Genomic DNA, 18,336 nt, shown 5'->3' on the forward strand with positions numbered 1-18,336 from the left:
GCCATGACTTAAAACCCCTTAGAGCATCACTGTTTGTTATAAATACATGCCTCAAATAAAGCCACCTCCGGTCAGCAGGCTTGGCCTATCATTCAGGCTAGATCAGGACAGATCCCGACTTCAGCCAACTGAAAACTAAAATAAACTGCACTGCCCAGCAGAAGGATAAATTTTCATTCACTCACTTACTCATTTACTCATTCAACGGTCAGTGTATCAAGTGCATCACGTGGTATTGTACTGAGAACTTCCAAGTGGCGAAGTATGGTCCCAGGGCCGTGGGAAATGCAAGGATGCATGAGAATCATCCCTTGCCCTGGAGAAGCTTGTGGTCTAGAAGGGGTGGTGGAGAACAGGGACAGGGATGCAGGAAAGAATGATTCATTTGGAGCCAAGGATGGCAGCGGAAGATGCAAAGCAGGGAAGATGGTGGGGAGGGTGGCTGGACGGGCCTAACACTCATATGTACTCAGAACCCTGGTTGCCATGAATTTTGCTATTAAATTTGATCCCAAATTTTAAAATGTCACTGACGCATTTTAAGCAGAGGATTCCCACGGGGACGTGTTGTCATCAGACTGAAGTGGTACCTTGGTTACATGTTCCCAGCCATCTTCAGCCTGTACCACATGAAAGGAACTCAGTAACTATTTGCTGAAGAATGAACCTGTGCATGGAGACACTGCAGAACAGCAGATGAGAAGGGATCTCTGGAGATGAAAGGAATTGGGACCTTGTGAAGTGTGGGCAATGACTGGAACACCCACAATGATAATCCAAGAGATAACAAGCAAAGAATGGATAAAACAATGGCCAGGCCGCTTGGCATCACTAGTCATCAGGGAAATGCAGACCAAAACCACAGCAAGACACCACATCATACACACTAGAACGGCTGTACTCAAAAAGACAGACAATAGCAAGGGTCGGCAAGAAGCTGGAACACCCCCACACTGCTGATGGGGATCTAAAGTGGTGCAACCACTGCAGAAAACAGTTTGGCACTTCCCCCAAAAAGGTTAAACATCAGCCTAATATAGGACCAAGCAACACCACCCCTAAGTATATACTCAAGGGAAATGAAAACTGCGTCCATTCACAGATGTGCACACAAATGCTCATAGTAGCATTCTTCATAGTAGCCAAAAAGTGGAACAACTCAAATGTTCACCAACTGACAAATGAATGAAAAAATTGTGGTATATTCATACAATGGAATCCTATTTTGCTATAAAAAGAAATGAAGTACCAACACATGCTACAATATCGATAAATCTTGGAAATATTACACTGATTGAAGAAAACTAGTCTCAAAAGACCACACACTGTATGACCTCGTTGAACTGAAATGTCCAGAATAGGCAGATTTAAAGAGAAAAAAAAAGCACATCCACTATGGAAAGCAGTATGGAGGTTCCTAAAAAAAAATAAAAATAAAAACAGAACTACCATATGATCCAGCAATCCCGCTTCTGGGTAGTGATCCAAAGAAAATGAAAACACTACCTTGAAAAGATACCTGCACCCCACATGTTCAATGCAGCATTATTTACAATAGCCAAGACATGGAAACAATCTAAGTGTCAATCAACAGACAAATGAATAAAGATGAGATAAATATATATCATATATACACACAATGGAATATTATTCAGCCACAAGAATAAAATCTTGCCATTTGCAACCACATGGATGGGGCTTGACAGGATTATATTAAGTAAAAAAAGTCAGACAGAGAAAAACAAACTATCTCATTCATATATGAAATCTAAAAAAAGCAAAACAAAAACCAAGCTCAGAGATACAGAGAATAGGTTGGAGGTGGCCAGAGGAAGGGGGTCAGGGATGGGCAAAATGGGTGAAGGGGGTCAAAAGGTGCAAAGTTCCAGTTACAAAATAAATAGGTCATAGGGATGCAATGTGCAGCATGGTGACTAGAGTTAGTAATACTGCACTGCATATTTGAAAGTTACTAAGAGAGTAAGTCTTAAAAGTTCTTATCACAGGAAAAATATTCTGTAACTACATATGGTTACAGATGTTAACTAGACTTATTGTGATCATCTGGCAACACACCAAACATCAAATCACATTGTACACCTGAAGCTAATATTATGTCGTATGTCAGCCACACTTCAGTTTAAAAAAAAGAAGGAGAGAGAGGGAGAAAAGTAGATTGGTGGTTGCCTGGGGCTGGCATGGCCTGGGGAAAATGGAGATTGACTGCAAAGGGGATATGGGGTTTATTGGGGAAGTCATGAAAGTGTTCTAAATTGGTTGTGGTGCTGGTTGTGCCACTCTGTGAATATACTAATAACCACTGAATTGTACAGTTTAAAGGGCGAAATTGTATGGTGTGTGAATTGTATCTCAATAAAGCTGTTACCAAAAAAGACACATTATCCACACATTTGTGGACAGGACTTTTACACACACACACACACACACACACGCACGCACGCACGCACGCACATGCGCACACGAGCACGCGGGTAGCCAAGCCACGGGGAGGTCCAGTGCGGGGAATGTATGTTGCTCTGTACCCGAGACAAGCGGCCTGATTCTCGGGCTTTCTCTGAGCAGCCCCCACGGCCAGGGGAAGAAAGCAGGTGAAAAACCAGAGCTGATGGTAACTAACCAGAGCTAACAGTTGCTGAGACCATCCATGAACCAAGTGTGATAGAAAGCTTTACCACTATTATCTCAACATAAGTACATGTACATATATGCACATACAGAATTATATGTCACATCCTTCCCCATGAGGTAGGTGTTCACATAAATCCCAGTTTACAGATAAGAAAATGAGCTCCAGAAAGATGAGGTAACTTACCGGCAGTCTCACAGGCTGTCAGGAAGATGTGGAGACACAGCCCAGGCAGCCTGCCCCGAGCACGGGCACTTAATTCCCGATCAATGCTGCCTTCCCTAAGGGTGGGGGCTGGAGATGCAGGTGGAGGTCAAGGAGAGTGGGATGTCAGTGCCCTGGGAGGGCCCAGGTGCCTGTGGTCTCCATGCGCACGGAGAGCCGGTTCTGTGAAGATGACAGTGGCGTGCAGAGCTGCAGCACAAACTAAGGAATTTGTGGTTACCACTCAGGTCTTGGCGATGAGGTAATTTCAAGCTTGGTACATCCTAAGATGTGGAGTAAGCGGGGCTGAACGAAGAGCACGAGGGTTGGCTGTGGGGCTTTGACAGTCATGACAGGCTGCTCATTGTCCCAGGAGGAGAAACGGCAGAAGTCGTCCATGTCTCACAATTCTGTGACTTCACAGGGAGGTACGTACCAGGGACACAACCCTGGGCGAAAGTTAAGCAGAACTCCATCACTTACCAACCAAATGTGGAGACGAAACATGCAAGAACCAGGATCCTGGAGAATACAATGACTTCTGTCAGGGGTTCCCAAATTTTCCATCACCAAGGGCATCTTTCAGTAACTTTCTCTAAGAATACCACATTTGGAGAGATTTTTTTTTCTACCCAGTTACATCATAACAAACAATTAACTTGTCTTTCAACATTTCATTTGTCAAATGTCCAATTGCTAATTAGAGCTTCTGATCAGTCAAGACCACCAACCTTGCCTGGCTGGGCTGCTGGAAGCCCCAAGCCCAGAAATGCTGATCTCGTCGGCCGAGGCAGCAGTCTGTGAGAAGCTGGAGAGCTTCCTTCTGTCAAGTTTTCCAGAGCAGTGGAACAGCCTGCAGGTCCCCTGAAAACATCTGCAGGCCCCTAAGGGTGCACGGGTCTCCTGCCGGGAACACTGGCCTCTCCTTGCCTCCTATGGTTAGGGCTAGCTTGTTACAGGCAGAGTTGGTGGCAAGGGCAAGCAGTGTGGATGTCGCCGGGGTTTGGGACCCTGAAAGACAAGGTGATGCTTAATTAATGCTAAGTGGAAGCTAAGGCGTTGAGATTGTACAAATGGCTCTCTCCAGCTTTCTAGAGTGATGCCAAGTCTGAGTGATTTTGCTCTTTTCAATAAAGGCAGTGTATCAGGTCTAGAGTCCAGACTGGTGACGTCCAATAGAAATATAACGTGAGCCATCTTTGTAACGTTTAATTTTTCTAAGAGTCACCTTTTTATAAGGTAAAAGGAAGCAGGTAAAATTAAATTTAATAATATATCCTATTGAAGCCAGTATATCAAAAATGTTATCATTTCAGCATTAATATTAATGTTACTGTTAATAATAGTAAAACAGTAATGAGATATTTTGTATTTTGGACATTCTAAGTCTTCAAAATCCATGTGTATTTTACACTTGCAGCACATTTCAAGTTCTCAATGGCCCCACAGGGCTAGTGGCTGCACAGCTGGTAAGAGGAGCCAGGACTGGGGTCCCTGCCTCAGACCCCGAGTCAGTGCTGTCTTCGCTGCTGCACAAGCCCTGTGTTTGTTCCAACACAAGTAAATGACTTCTCTGAAGATACCCCTACCGCCCCCCACCCAGCCCCAGTCCAGCCACCCACCCAGGGCCTTGGCAGCCTGAGTCTGCAGGGACATGCCAGCACCAGCAAGCCATCTGGGGAAGCCTGAGCCCAGGGACCAAACCCCATTCATTACATGACCCCCTCTGAGCTCTAAAAAGAGCATGAGTTTCCCACTGGGATCTCCTTTCTGGCTTTCTAGAACTTGGCACTCACACTGGGTTTATCTCATCCCCTCCCAAGCGCCCCACTCAGGTGCAGCCTCAGTGACTATTTCCCATCCTGCAAACTGGGAATCAGACGAACCAAGCAGACACGGGCAGGGGAGGACACAGAAGCAAAGGAGCGAAAGAACTGTCCGGGTTCCCTGTGGTGCCCCAGTCCCTGGTTCAAGTCCCCAGCCCAGGGGCTTCATGAGATGTCCCTCCAACCTCAGAACAGGTTCCCCTTGTCACTTACAGTAATCCCAGTGAGGTTACCACAGACCTTGTGCTCGTGCAGCGTGTGGATCATGGGATCAACTGCACAAATCGAACTCTAAAGAAAATCAGAGTTTAAAGGCAAATAAATATGAAGTATTTACTGAGAGGCAAAATTGGGATTGGCTGCAGACAGAATTGGGTTCAAACAGTGATTCTGCAACTATGTGCTATTGATTTTATTAAAACGAAACCAAGATTATATATATCCATGATTTTAAAATCCAATGGTTCTACAAGCTTTGTAATGAAAATTGAGCACTTGCCGGCTCCGTCTTCTAGATGCAGATTCCCACTCCCTAGACACAACCGCTGTGAACCCTTTTGGCTACTTGTTCTGGTATTTATCTCTCTACATTCAAACAGCACACTTACAAGACTATGTCTGGGTTTGGTTTAGATTTTAGATCTTATCCATCAGCTTTCCAAGTGGAAGCTGAAGTTTTGGTCTCTTAATTCTCCCTGCCTGCGTCCCCTCCTCCACTCTCCAAACTGAGCTCTACCATAGTTTTGGTTAAATCAGTATTCAGCACTTACACCCTATGGCCATGTAATTATTAGGCCATGAAGTACAGTATACAGTAAGATCTTCTTCTTACACAACTTCATGTTTCTCCTGGAGGTAACCATGATGACTTTTTCTTCACTTAACTTTCTACGTACTTGTTACTAATTCATCACTAACGTTCCTTCAAAAGTAGCCATCTCTCAGTACGACAAAATTCATTTGGTCCTGTATCAATGTCATCTTCTGGTGACTGCCCCCAGCCCACTGCCTGGCAGAGCCCTCTGAACAAACTCCCGCACCTGCCTGCACAGGTTGGCCTCCAGGCCAGCCCCACAGCGCCACCCTGAGGCTTCTCTTACCTTTGTCCTGTGGGTCCTCAGGGTGTACTTCCTGGAATAGATCACCGGCTTCCATTATCTTCTGTCTGCCTTTTTCTTGAATAACCTCATTTTGGAAATACATCCAAGGGTAAATAGGAATTAAAGTTTTCAAGACTTTGAATTTCTGAAACTGTCCCGATGTTTCGGAGGTGTACAGAATCCTAGGTATGGAGAAATAATTCTCTCTCAGAATTTTGAAGGCATCTATTACTCCCTGATTCTCCAGCTTGTGTTTTGTTTTCATTGGAAAGTCCAAAGTCATTCTCATTCCTAATATCCCTTCTCTTCCCCTCCAGAAGCTTCTCGGGTCTTCCCTTCGCCCTTCGTGGTCTGAAATACCACGATCACATGCCTTGTTGGGGATTTACATCCATCCACCATGCTTGGTGCTTTGTGCATCTTCTCCATCTATACGTTCGTGCCCTACAGAAGTCCGAATGTCATCACCCTGGTGAGCATCTTCATGGCTCTAAGCCCCTTCCTTCTCATCTGGGAAAGGCTGCCGGTAAGTCATTTCTCACAGTGCTGTTTTAAAAAGAAAACAAGGTAATGTTTGTGAAGCACTGTGTATGGTTTCTGGCATGTAATGTGTACGCACTACATAAAGGTAACTCTTTTCAGTTACCAGATCCACTCTGAGAAAACGGCATGCCACACAGCAAAAAAAAAAAAAATTCAGGTTATAATCAAGCAGAACTTTCAAAATTCCTAAAAATTAGACACTGAAAGTAATTATTTGTCAAACATGCCATTTTTCCATACCCGTAAAGTTAGAAGAATATGACAGACAGTCACATCCTGGGTTATTTTAGAAATAGTCCTTTCTGGAAACAGAGAACTGAACGAGATGACCTACGAAATTACAAGGTATCAATTCATCTCTGATGAATAAATAGGCAAGGAAAGAGGGCACGGTGGTAAGGTGGGCCACTCCTCCTGGGAATTTGGATTGCTTTATTTCCAGGCTGGTAGCTTACTGGAATATCAGAACACTCTCCGAGTGACACAATGAGGAAGCGTGCAGGTGGATTACACCAGTAAGTGGAGTAGGGCAGTTCTGCAAATGGGTATTTGCATTCAAGCTAGAAAGTAAATTTGAATGTAACAAGGAACACCCGGCCTGTAGTTGGACCACAGGGCCTGCAAGAACTAGGATTCTGGACTGCTCGAGCTCTGGAAACACAGCTCTCCTAGGAGTATGGGCTCATCCATAGAATCTGGTATCTTTTTTATGTAGGGTGAGTTGATCTAATAAAAAGTTCACACAGAGAATACTTGGGAATATAGAAACGTTGGGAGGTGACAGAGAGAGAGAGAGAGACAGGAACACGGCGTCTCCGAGGAGTCACCATGCCTGGCCATTTTCAGACGGGATGAACATACACATGGATGCTGATGTTATGGATGTAACTTTGTCTGTAATTTATAGGGTTTTTAAAACAATCTTTCAAGCTTCTTTGGGGAGGGGAGGTAATAAGGTTTACTTAAATATTTATTTATTTTTTAGTGGCACTACTAGGGATTGAACCCAGGACCTCGTGCATGCTAAGCCCTCACTCTACCCCTGGGCTGTACCCTTCCCCGTGTAATTTATAGACAATGGAAAAACATTTGACAAGGGTCCTTTGCAAAGGCTCTCCTTTTAAAGAAACCACGGTTGTGAGGAGTGTTCTCTGAGGCATGGATAACTGGTTTATGGACAAGAAGGCAGGCGGGGGCGCTCACGAATAGGGACTGCCTTGTGGAGAAACTGCCAACCCCAGAGGCGCCCACATCCCAGGCCTCGAACCACCCTTTTGCTTCCTTTAAAATTTTTTAGTTGTTACAAACTGACATAATTTAATGAAAATTAAAATAACATAAGCAAAAAGAAAACTTACTTGAAATCTTGCCACCAGTTTCAGCTTTTTCAACAATAATCTTTGTGTACAAGGAAAAAAATCTAGAAAAATCGTGTAGCTTGAACCTGATACTACGTTCCTATAACAATGCCAAGCTTATGACCCGCCCGCAGAGGGGGAGTCCTCCAGGGCTGGACTTGAGAGGGTCTCCAATGCTACTCTCCTCCCCCCATCACAGATTCACTTACACAAAGTGCACATGAGGACTCAACGAGTCCCCGATGAAAGGCCAACATCTTACTGGCCATTAATACACCTTTGCAGGCCTTATTACTTTGCTTTAATAAGGACAATGCCTTCGAAAGCAGAGTACAAGGTCCTGAAGAAAAGGGTAGTAGTTCAGTGCTTTGTCAACTGCAAAGAATTGTACAAAGAAAATGTCACCACTGGTCCAAAGCAATGGAATTCTAGGTGTCAGTGTGACAGAGCCTCTGCACTGAAGTAGTGGACTCGTAGGCCACCAATGCCAACAAAAGTCAGGTACCGGTGGGGAAACTATGAGTCACCTGGGACGACTGTCTGAAGAACACATGCAATCGTGAGACGTGAAGACGTAGCACACCTGTCAGCCAGCCTTGCAGAAAGATGAGAGGGTCACAGCTGAGTTGAGAGTTTCCCCTGAACGTGGAACTGTGAGCTGGGGAGCCACTGCACCAGTTGGCTTGTGACTTGCCTGCATTTTAGAGACTGCCATGGTAACTGCAGTGAAAAATGCAGGGAACTCTACTTCAAGGCTGACGTGATTGTAAAATTATGCAGCCACTTTGGCAAACAGTGTGGCAGTTTCTCCAAAGATTAAACACAGAGATGCTTTATGACCCAAGAATTCCACTCCTAGAGAGAATTCCACCCAAGAGAATTGAAAACATATGTTCCAACAAAAACTGGTACCCTAATGTCCATAGTAGCATTATTCATAACAGCCAAACAGCAGAAAGAACTCAAATGCCCATCAACTGATGAGTGTACAGAGGGTGGTGTATTCACACAATGGGATAGCATCAGCCATAAAAATGAAGTACTGATACGTGCTACAACGTGAACGAACCTGGAATACATCGTGTTAAACTGAACTCAGACACAGAAGAGTACATACTATATGATTCTATTTAAATAAAATGGCCCAAATAGGCAAATCCCTAGAGACAGAAAGCCCATTAGTGGCTGCCAGCGCCCAGGAGCAGGGGAGGGAAAGTGAGGAGGAACTACTAATGGGGATGGGGTTCCCTACGGGGGAAACGGAAAATTAGAAAGCTCTTAGCCCCTCTCCCAGCACACCAAACATGCTTCAGCAAACAGTGCTCAAGAAAGGCTGCGGGCCCAGCAGGGTGGAGCCAGTGCAGTAGGTGACCACTCTGCTACGAAGCACCAAGGCCAGGTTTCTTCAGTAACTGACAATGAACACGTCTAGGCATTTTCATGATCAGTGGAGGCACTGCACAGAGGGAACAACAGAATCAGACGTGCGGGACCAGCCCCCAGGCTACCCCTCTGGCTTTGGTTGGCTGTTTCAGGAAGGAAGGAGAGCAACTGCGCGAGGCCCCACCCTGGCAGGGGTGTGAGCAGGAAGCAGACCCCAAAAACACCGGCACTGATGGAAGAGACAGAACCACACCCAGCCAGAGACTGCATCACAGCACTGAGTTCCCTCAGCCACGTGAGGAAACAATGGAGAAAACCCAGTCTGATGCCAGGAGCCTCTCAGGTGGGTCTCTTCCCCAACCAGTCCTACCTTCTGCTGAGAATTTTACCCTGTAGACATAGCTTCTTGCAAAACACCCAGCATTGGTGGGAGTTCAGACAATGTTTGTTTAATGAATGAATGGCAGCATCACCTCTGACAGCAAACAAAAAAGAAGCAACTTAAATGTCCTACAACGAACCAGACTACTGGTTCGTATACATGTATGATATCTCTATGATTAAGCAAGTTATTTAACCCTTCCATGCCTGAACCTTCCTTGCTGCTAAAATGGAGAGAGTAATGGCACTGACCTCATACCAAGAGGATTTAAACAAACTTAGATAATGTAACTTTCTAGTGTACAGTGAATACAAAATAAGTGTCAACTCTTATTATGGTTCCATGGAATACTGTGCAGCTGTTAAAACTGTGTTGAGAAAATCCATTTTTATACATGGAAATATCTGTGATAATTTGAAAAGCAGGTTATGAAAGAGTGCAAACAGTGTGATTCCAAACTTTATAAAAATGTGCATATAGAGAAAAAGCCTGACAAATACACATAGAAATATTAAGTTATTTCTAGATAGTGAAACCGAGGGTGACGTTCCTTCTCCCCCTCCTCCTTTTTATTCATACTATTATCATTTACCTATCTGTATTTTTTAACAAAGAGCATAAATTATTTGAGTAAGTGAAAAAGTTTTAAAAAGTTCCACTTGAATGCCAAAAAAAAAGCATTTGACACTATTTTCCTATTGTGGGATATCACTCCAAGAAAATAATGCCAAATACCAAAGAAAATAATGCCTGTAAGAATTAAGTTTATTTCCCATGCATGATGGGAAAATATACAGCAATTTTAAAAGACATTCATGATGTTCAAAACATTAGATGTTCAAAAATGTTCAAAAACAGTAGAAAAATACTTTAAAATATTAGAAAATGCTCTCAATATTAAGGAAATTATCTAGGAAAAAATAGCTGATGTGTGACCTCAAGTATATGACAAAAGAGAATAAATATCATGAGCAGAATATACTAGCAAGAATAGAGAAAAATCTTAACATGGAAATAAGGAGACATTAGCAGAAGACACATTTGACTCTCTGTCCTTTGCTGGTTACAGTTAACTCTATTTGCCACCTTTGACCAGAACAGGGTGGATTCTTTCTCAATGGTTCACAAATGAACCTAGAAATCTCCAGAATGATTAGACATGTGCCGGGCGTGACAGGCCACATCCCCGTCAGGACGGCACCCTGCTATCTCCAGCGTTGTGTCAGGGTCCGGGCTGCCCTCTGCTGATACAGCGGGCAGCTCACCATGGAGCCTGGGCACTGGGGACATGAGGTGAACCCCAGGGCCACAGCCAAACCTATCCATTCTGGACTCCACAGTCCCCTTTCCAAGCTCGAGGTCACGTAACCCCTCAGATTGAAACCTTTGTGGAAGTGACCCCGAACGTTTTCAAATTTGATCCACTCCTAAGGGAGGGACTAGCTGAGGCGAGTTCCGATGGCCTGGTGGAGGGTGTTTGGGATGGGGATAGGAGTGGGGACATCTCGGAGAAGGAATGAGATCCAAGTCACCAAGCACTCCCTCCTACAAGGCGTCCCTGCATGCTGGAGAGCTGGATGCTGTGGCTGTTTGGTGTGGTCACTCAGGAGCAAAGACGTGCACTGAAGGCTCACAGAAGCAGCCCCAGCAGCCTCTGCCTGAAGACTCCAGCTCTGGCCAGTGTGGAGACTGTGGGGCTCTCTGCTGCCACCCAGTGGATCTACTGAGGAAGGTCAGGTAGGAAGTTAAACCCAGAGGTTCTCAGTGTCGTCCAGGGACCAGTGGTATCAGCATCAAATTTTTTGCTGTCCTGGAAATTCTGGGAGCGAGGCCAGCAGTCTATGTTTTACTAAGCCCTCCAGGTGATTCTGATGCACACATGAGTTTGAGAAGCCCTGGTCTAGAGTAGGTAGTGATTTGCACCTTGAGATGTATGAAACGGATCATCAGATTTCTCAATTGGGAGTAGCTAAGTCTCCCATTGATGATCAGTGTCATAGGTTTTCTAAGAACTAAAGTTCATCACCCACTTTTTAAAAATTATTCATCTCCTTCTCAGAAAGGGCAAGGAGGCATAAAATTCAGCTCCTTTGCTTTTTATCCAGAATCCCCAGCTTATAAACATCCATGGCTTTCTTGTTTATGGGAGTGGCATTCAAAGTCGTCCAAAAACACGATCCCAAACCTGTTTTCCAGCCTCACTTCCAATCACTCCTCCATTTCATTTATCCTAGACTCTAATGAACTGGCTGATTCTCTGAATCCCACCTGCATCCATGTGTTCACTCTGTTCTATCCACCAAAGACATACTTATCTGTTAAGATTAAAATTTCGTAATAGAAAGTCCTAAAATATTGTACCAGTTTTTAAGGCCCTCTCAAACACCACTTCCTCCATAAAGTCTTCCCTGAGTACCCTAGCCAATAACAATCTTTCCCATCATGAACCACCATCACACTTCATTTATCTCTCTCTTTTACTGCTTGACACTCTGCCCCTTGCTTTTTAGTTCTTAGTGGACATTTTTTATTTCTTTAAGTCCAGGGACTGAATCCAACTTATCTCAACATAGGCCAGTGCACAGCAGGTGAACAGCAAACGGTCTTTAAAAAATGCAAATGAATAACTTCGGTCTCTCACAAAACAGCAGCTCACAACAAATGTTGGAACTGAAATCAGTGTGAGGTAAACATTGCAACCTAAAGGTAACTAAGGAGCCCCAAATGACCCTGGGCTAGGCTGGGAAGACAAACCTTACTATTGTCCAAAGTCCCCTTCGGGGCTCCACCACTGGTCGGCAGGGCCCTGGATACCCAGCAGCCACTAATCCACCTCCTCAGGGCCAGAATAGAAGGAGCCACCAACTCCCCCTGCTGGGCACCACAGTGGTCAGTCGCTTCAGGACTCACTGCAGGTAGCCCTGTGAAGCCTTCCACCCCATCAGCCTCTTAGCCCCTTAAGGAGCCCACCTGAGGACCCACGAGCCCTGGGAAAATCACTGCTGCAGCTCCCACTCATTCCTGGCTGGGAATGCTGCCTCCAGGACCTGGAGCCTTTGGTCCCAATCTCCTGCTGCCATCTCAGGAAGATGGGTCGACCCTAGAATTCCTCTCTTCCCAGGCCACTTGCCCCAGTGGTCCCCATCCTCGCTGCCCTCCCCAGAAAGTGTCCCTATATTTATGGTGCTGACCATGTGCACCTGCTAGGGGAAAGACACCCCTTGGGCCTGACACTGGGGCTGGGGAAGAGGGTCAGATCCTGAAAGCCAGTGGGTAATCAAAGAATAAGAAATCAAAGATCCCCAGAGAAAAATATACAAGAAGCAGAAGATGATCGCCAAGACAGATGACAAGAGATAGTGAGGCCTGAGCAGGCAAATGGGAAAGAACAGCCCACAAAGTAGTCTGGGATTGACACGGCCCCGGCCTGGGGCTTGCGCACACCGAGCCTTAGGCATGTCCGGGCTCAGGGATTTGGGTGCCTGGCTCCCTTGGGAAGGCCTCGGCCTCTTCAGACAGACCTTGGCCTGTCATGTTGAAGCTCTCATGTAACTGACACTACAAGTCACAAAAAAAAAATCCAATTTGACAGCCTTCCTTCAGGATCACCTCAGTGACCCATAAGTCCCTATCCTGGATGTAACCCTTCTGGTGAGCAGTCCAGAGGCAGGCCTCCTTTACTGTGTGGAATGTGGGGAGGGGTCAGCCTGGAGGAGGGGTGTCCCCAGGGCCCACGCTCACCTCACCACCTGTTATTAATCCCCTCCAGTTGTTTTCTGTGAATGTGTCCAATGGGACACATAAAATTCTGGAGCCTGGATGAAACACTGAGCAGTTGGCTTGAAAAAAATAAATTAGAAAAAGTGGTTGTCTCTGGGTAGAGATTGGAGAGACTGAGGTCAAGGATGCAGGATTCATTTTTCACTGTTTTTACCCTATTATACTACTTGCATTTTTTAGCATATGCTACTTTAAAAACACATTAGCCTTAATAGATAATGATTAAAAGGACAAGAATAGACAAGTCACAGAAGGGCATCTTATAAAATAAACCCACTGACAACAGAAAAGGAGACTAACCTGATGAGAGAGGTTATTCCATTACTCAGGAAGAAAGGTGAATTAGCCTAGCTGAGGGGCGGGGGGTCCGCAGGCACCGCCACATCTGTATATTGTTGGCATCCGTGTAGATTAGTAAATCCTTCTGTAAAGCAATTTGGCAACATTTACAGAGATATAAAGATTTCTTTTTCACTTAAAACCCCAATAATTCCAGTTCTGGTCATCGAGCCAAAGCAAATAATCTAAAATATGGAGGAAGAAACTACAGATACAAAATATTCATTGTAGGAGGGCAAAATTTAGACTCCTAGACATCCAGTAATATCAGGATGGTGATTAATTGATGAGAGTCACACAATACATTGTTATGCAGCATTTTTCGAAGTGATAAAGATTATCTATTATCAGAAAACATGCTTATTCTAAAGTTAAGTGACAACAAAGCATATATAAACTCACACAAACACTATCCGTGTGGTTATGTTAAAAAAAAAAATGCATAGGAAAAAAGACTGGAAGGAGATGTGCTGAAAGGCTCGTGATGGCTACAGTAGGCTGGTGGGGTTATTTTCCAAGTTTTTGGTGATATGGTTGCTCTATTTTATATGGAAAAATAAATATGTAAAGAATGAAAGGAGGCCTTTCAATCCCTCTACCCGCCAAGCAGGAGCAGAAGTGAGGCCTCTTGGCAAGCTGAGGTGTGATCCTATTTTTAGGCACTTCTAGAACAAACACCATAAGGCATGGCTCTACTGCCAAAGTGTTCAAAGAGCTACTCCCAAGATGTAAGGATTCCACCTCTGGGAATGCTGAAATTTAAAGTCTACCAAATGAAGTTCACATTCTGATCAAGGGTCCAGATGGAATATGGCAAAACAAACATGGCCACCAGCACCCAGCTGGTCCTCAGTGACGAGCTCAGCGTCCCGCCTCACCCGTCAGACCACCCAGGAGGCTGCAGGCATGAGGACCCACAAAGGCAGTAGCCAAGAACAATGGGAATTCCAGGCCCAAGCTGGGTGGTTCCCCACAATGACAGAGGATGCCGTGCTCTTTGTTCTCCAGGGGAGAGAGCTGGTGACAATCTGGTCTTTGTGAGCCCGGAACCAGACATGTGAGCACCACAGGCAACTGAAAATGCCACATATCAGTCAGGTAAATAAATAGGCGTTCCCTCAGATCACTACTCTTCAGGATTCGTTCAGCATATTTAAGGGACAAAGGACAGCAGGGAAGGAAGGGGAAGGAACATCTCGGGGCAGCACTAGATCTCTTCTCTACTGTGCAGGGAGGTTCAGCTCAGGACACCGAAACTTGGACGTCCCAACTCAGCCAAGCCAAGGCCCTGCCCCAATCTGGGTTCATTTCAGAAGGCGGTTTAGCCATCATGCCACTAGGCAAGGATGCTTCCTGGAGGTCTCATCCCTCCCTAGGGCAGCTATTAAATGTCCTGGCTTCCTGTAGAGTATTTGTTTAAAACAATTCTCTCACTCTAAAAGCCTCACCTCCAATCATTCCTCCACTTCTCATATCCTCGATGCTAATGCAACTGGCCAATTCTCTGAGCAGTGGACGCCTGCAGGAAGGAGGAAAAGGAATGAGGCAGGGGGTGAGGAACAAAGGGGGAATCTTCAACTTTATCTGTAACGTTTTATTGCTTTATTTAAAAACACGAAGCAGATATGATCAAATGTTAACTGCTGTTAATTCTTGGTGGTGGGAACACAAATTCCTCAACAAAACAAACCAAAGGTCTCCGAGTGAAAGTTCTCAGAGGCCCAACACCATGCTGAATTACCTTGCCTATTTCTGTCTTCCCCGTATTTGCTGCTCCCTAAATATCTTTGTTGCTGATGTTGGTAACAAAGTCAAAGGGGCTAACTCCATCCACATCTGGCCTCTTAACATTCGGGAAGCAGCTCCGGACATACTCGGATGGCAGTCCTCCGATGTGACGACCAGGCAACAACCAGCAGGGGGAGCTCGATGCTCCCTGCCTGCTGGCCTCTGCCCATCACAGGGGTGGACTAACCTGTTATCTTGGTCATACGTAACTAACGTTTCCACGGGGTCTGGACTGGAAGGCCACATGATTTAGTAAGCCCATGAGCATTCTGTACCTTGATTTTAGAATCCAGCAGCAGTGAAACACAATTTTTTTTAATTGCCATGAGGGAAGGAGGTAGCGGAGTAGTTATTTGCTTCAGAAAATGAAGCTGGTTCAGGGAGCTGTGTGTGGATCGGGGACACACACTGCTGGGAAGACCACAGCTGTGGATTACCTAGCTCGTTCCAGGAGGCTGCAGGCAGCTTCCCGTTTTCTAGTTCCTCATTATCTAAATGCCAGGAGAAGTCTCCCCATGGCAAGTGGACCAGGACAGACTGCCCCCTTGTGGAGGAGCCAGGAGCCCCGCTGAGACCCTGTCACCAGTGTTTTTCAGATCCTGTGTCCTTGCCTAGCTCTTCAGGGAGCCCTGCGCCTGTCTCCAAAGAGCTCTGTATCCACACCCAGGGACAGGCCCGGAACCCCTGGCACCCAATGAAAGGCGAGGTGGCCTGCCCCAGGGACGGACCAAGCAAACCACGGAGCTGGACTGGCAGGCTTACCAGTCTGGTCCTTTCAAAGGCAGGAGGGCATTTAACCGCAGACACCTGGCCTCTTAATCTGAGTCCTTTCCTGGAAAATAAGCCTGTCCTGGAAGCGCCAGGCCAGAGGCGGTTGGAACGAGGTTAGCCAGGCTGGCAGCCTGCAGCTGGCTGGAGGGAGGTTGCAGGGGGGAGGGGGCTTGCAGTGGGGAGAGGGCAGGCTTCAGGTTCCAAGTGCAAACTTGCACTATGGAGGCCAGCATTCTGACTGCAGACAAACCTCCCAGCCCTTGTACCTAACTGTCCTCAGCTAGTGGAGTCAGCAGGTGACTGTTTTGAGGGGGCAGCGAGGGAGAAGAGTCAAGGTGTGGGGAAATTGTGACTGGTAAGAGCAAAAGACTCAGGACTACATCCCAGCCCCACTAGTTACTGGTTGGTGACTCAACAAATGATTTCTCTTTCTATACATGTTCCCTGACACAGGAATGGGGGTAACACTGCCTACCTTGCAGGCTTCAGGTTAAATCAGGTAAAGATTCCAGTCCCACAGGAGTTTGCCCAAGTGCAGCTTCTACCCTGTTGAGGGATTTTAGATGTTAAGAAAGAATCATTCCCACTGCACCCAAACACTGGGCCCATACACAGGGCAAAACAGACTGGTCTTTGTACATTCCTGAGAGGGTTCGGAAGGGGTGCCCACCGTGTAATGCGTGGATGGGGAGGCAGGGGCCGAACACCTCTCCCGACGGCACACACAACTCCCACGTGGCTCACACACCACGTTAAGGAGGCAGAAGTCGGCTTCCACAGCTGGAGCCCTACCTCTCCTGGGACTGGCTGGGCAGAGGGGTCCTTTTCCTTCAAGAGGAGCCTCTGCACATAGCTCTCAGTCCCGAAGACAGCTCTGCCCAGCAGACTTCCTCCCTCCCTTGCCCACTCGCAGGGATCTGGAGCTCAGCCCCTCTACCTGGGACCACTGCTCCCAGATTACTGGAAACCATGTGCCACCTCTGGAAGACAGCCCACTCTGGTCAAGCCCAGGGTCTCCAGACTTCAGCTCAGCTACCCCGAGTTCTTCAACGAGCTTCTCCAGAGTCCGCGGTTTCACTAGTGACCTCAGTCGGTAACATTCCATTGAGGACAACCTGCTGATTTCAGGTTGCAATCACACTTTTGAACATAAGACTAATATGAAGATTATTGTTACATACCATCCCAGAAGATGGGTCTCATCTCAAAGAAGTCTGCAGCTGGAAAGGTAAATGCTCCCTGAGACTCACCCAAACCCGGGGATTTGCTGATGTTGCCTGAGACTGCCTTCCACACAGTGAGACGGGGGGAGGCTCGACAACCATCATCCGAGATCAGGCCCAGATAAGCCAGGTTAGCCCAGCACTGTGGGAACACAGATGGTCAAACGAGAGAGTCAAAGATCACAGTAGCAAATGGCACCCTAAAGGCAGCTGGAAGAGCAGCTGAAGTCTGCAACGAGCCCTGTCCATCGGGTCTCTGGCTTCGGAGGTCAGTTTTGATTTCCGTCTGCCTTTGACTGCAGCCCTCAGAGTGGAGGCAGGCAGCAGGCTGCTGAGTTGCACAGAAACTCACAAATGAAGGGGAGAGCCTAAAGGGGAAGGATCAGGAGGCCCTCACCAGGATTCTGTGGAAGACCTTCGTCCTCCAGGCCGGTGGGCATGGGTGGGAGGCAGCAGAGCTTCCTGGCGCAGACCGTGAACTTCAGACCCAGACCCCAATCCTGCCTCTTCTTCCTGCTGCCACAGGCCCTGGGGAAGGCTCGAACTCCCTCTGCCTGGGCCACCTCACTTGTCACAACAGCACCTGTTTTGGGGGGTGTCAGAAGGATCAAGTGTGTCAATACATGGGAAGGGTTTAGAACAATTCCCAATCCCTGGCAGGTCAGGGCGCAGCACACATTAGCTACTGAATTATACGTGGAAACCCAGGGGAAACTGGCAGCCCTGTCCACAGACAGCTAGCAAAGCCCAAGAGAAAACAGACAAATTCGGTTTGCCATAAATCAATGAAAGACTTAATATTTTTATCTAATTCCCACTAGGTTTAATAGTCACCACTTTTGTAATTACACTTTAAGCTCCTAAAAGTGCTAGGCTGTGGCTTGAACCTTGTGCCTGCCACAGCGCCTGGCCCACGGTGGCAGGCTCTGCTCTCAGGCTGCCTGCTGACTGCAGACATGACCTACGTCCAGCAAAACACCCAGCTTCTCCAA

Source organism: Camelus dromedarius, chromosome 5, assembly GCF_036321535.1.
Source record: "Camelus dromedarius isolate mCamDro1 chromosome 5, mCamDro1.pat, whole genome shotgun sequence".
NCBI classification, from domain to species: Eukaryota; Metazoa; Chordata; class Mammalia; order Artiodactyla; family Camelidae; genus Camelus; species Camelus dromedarius.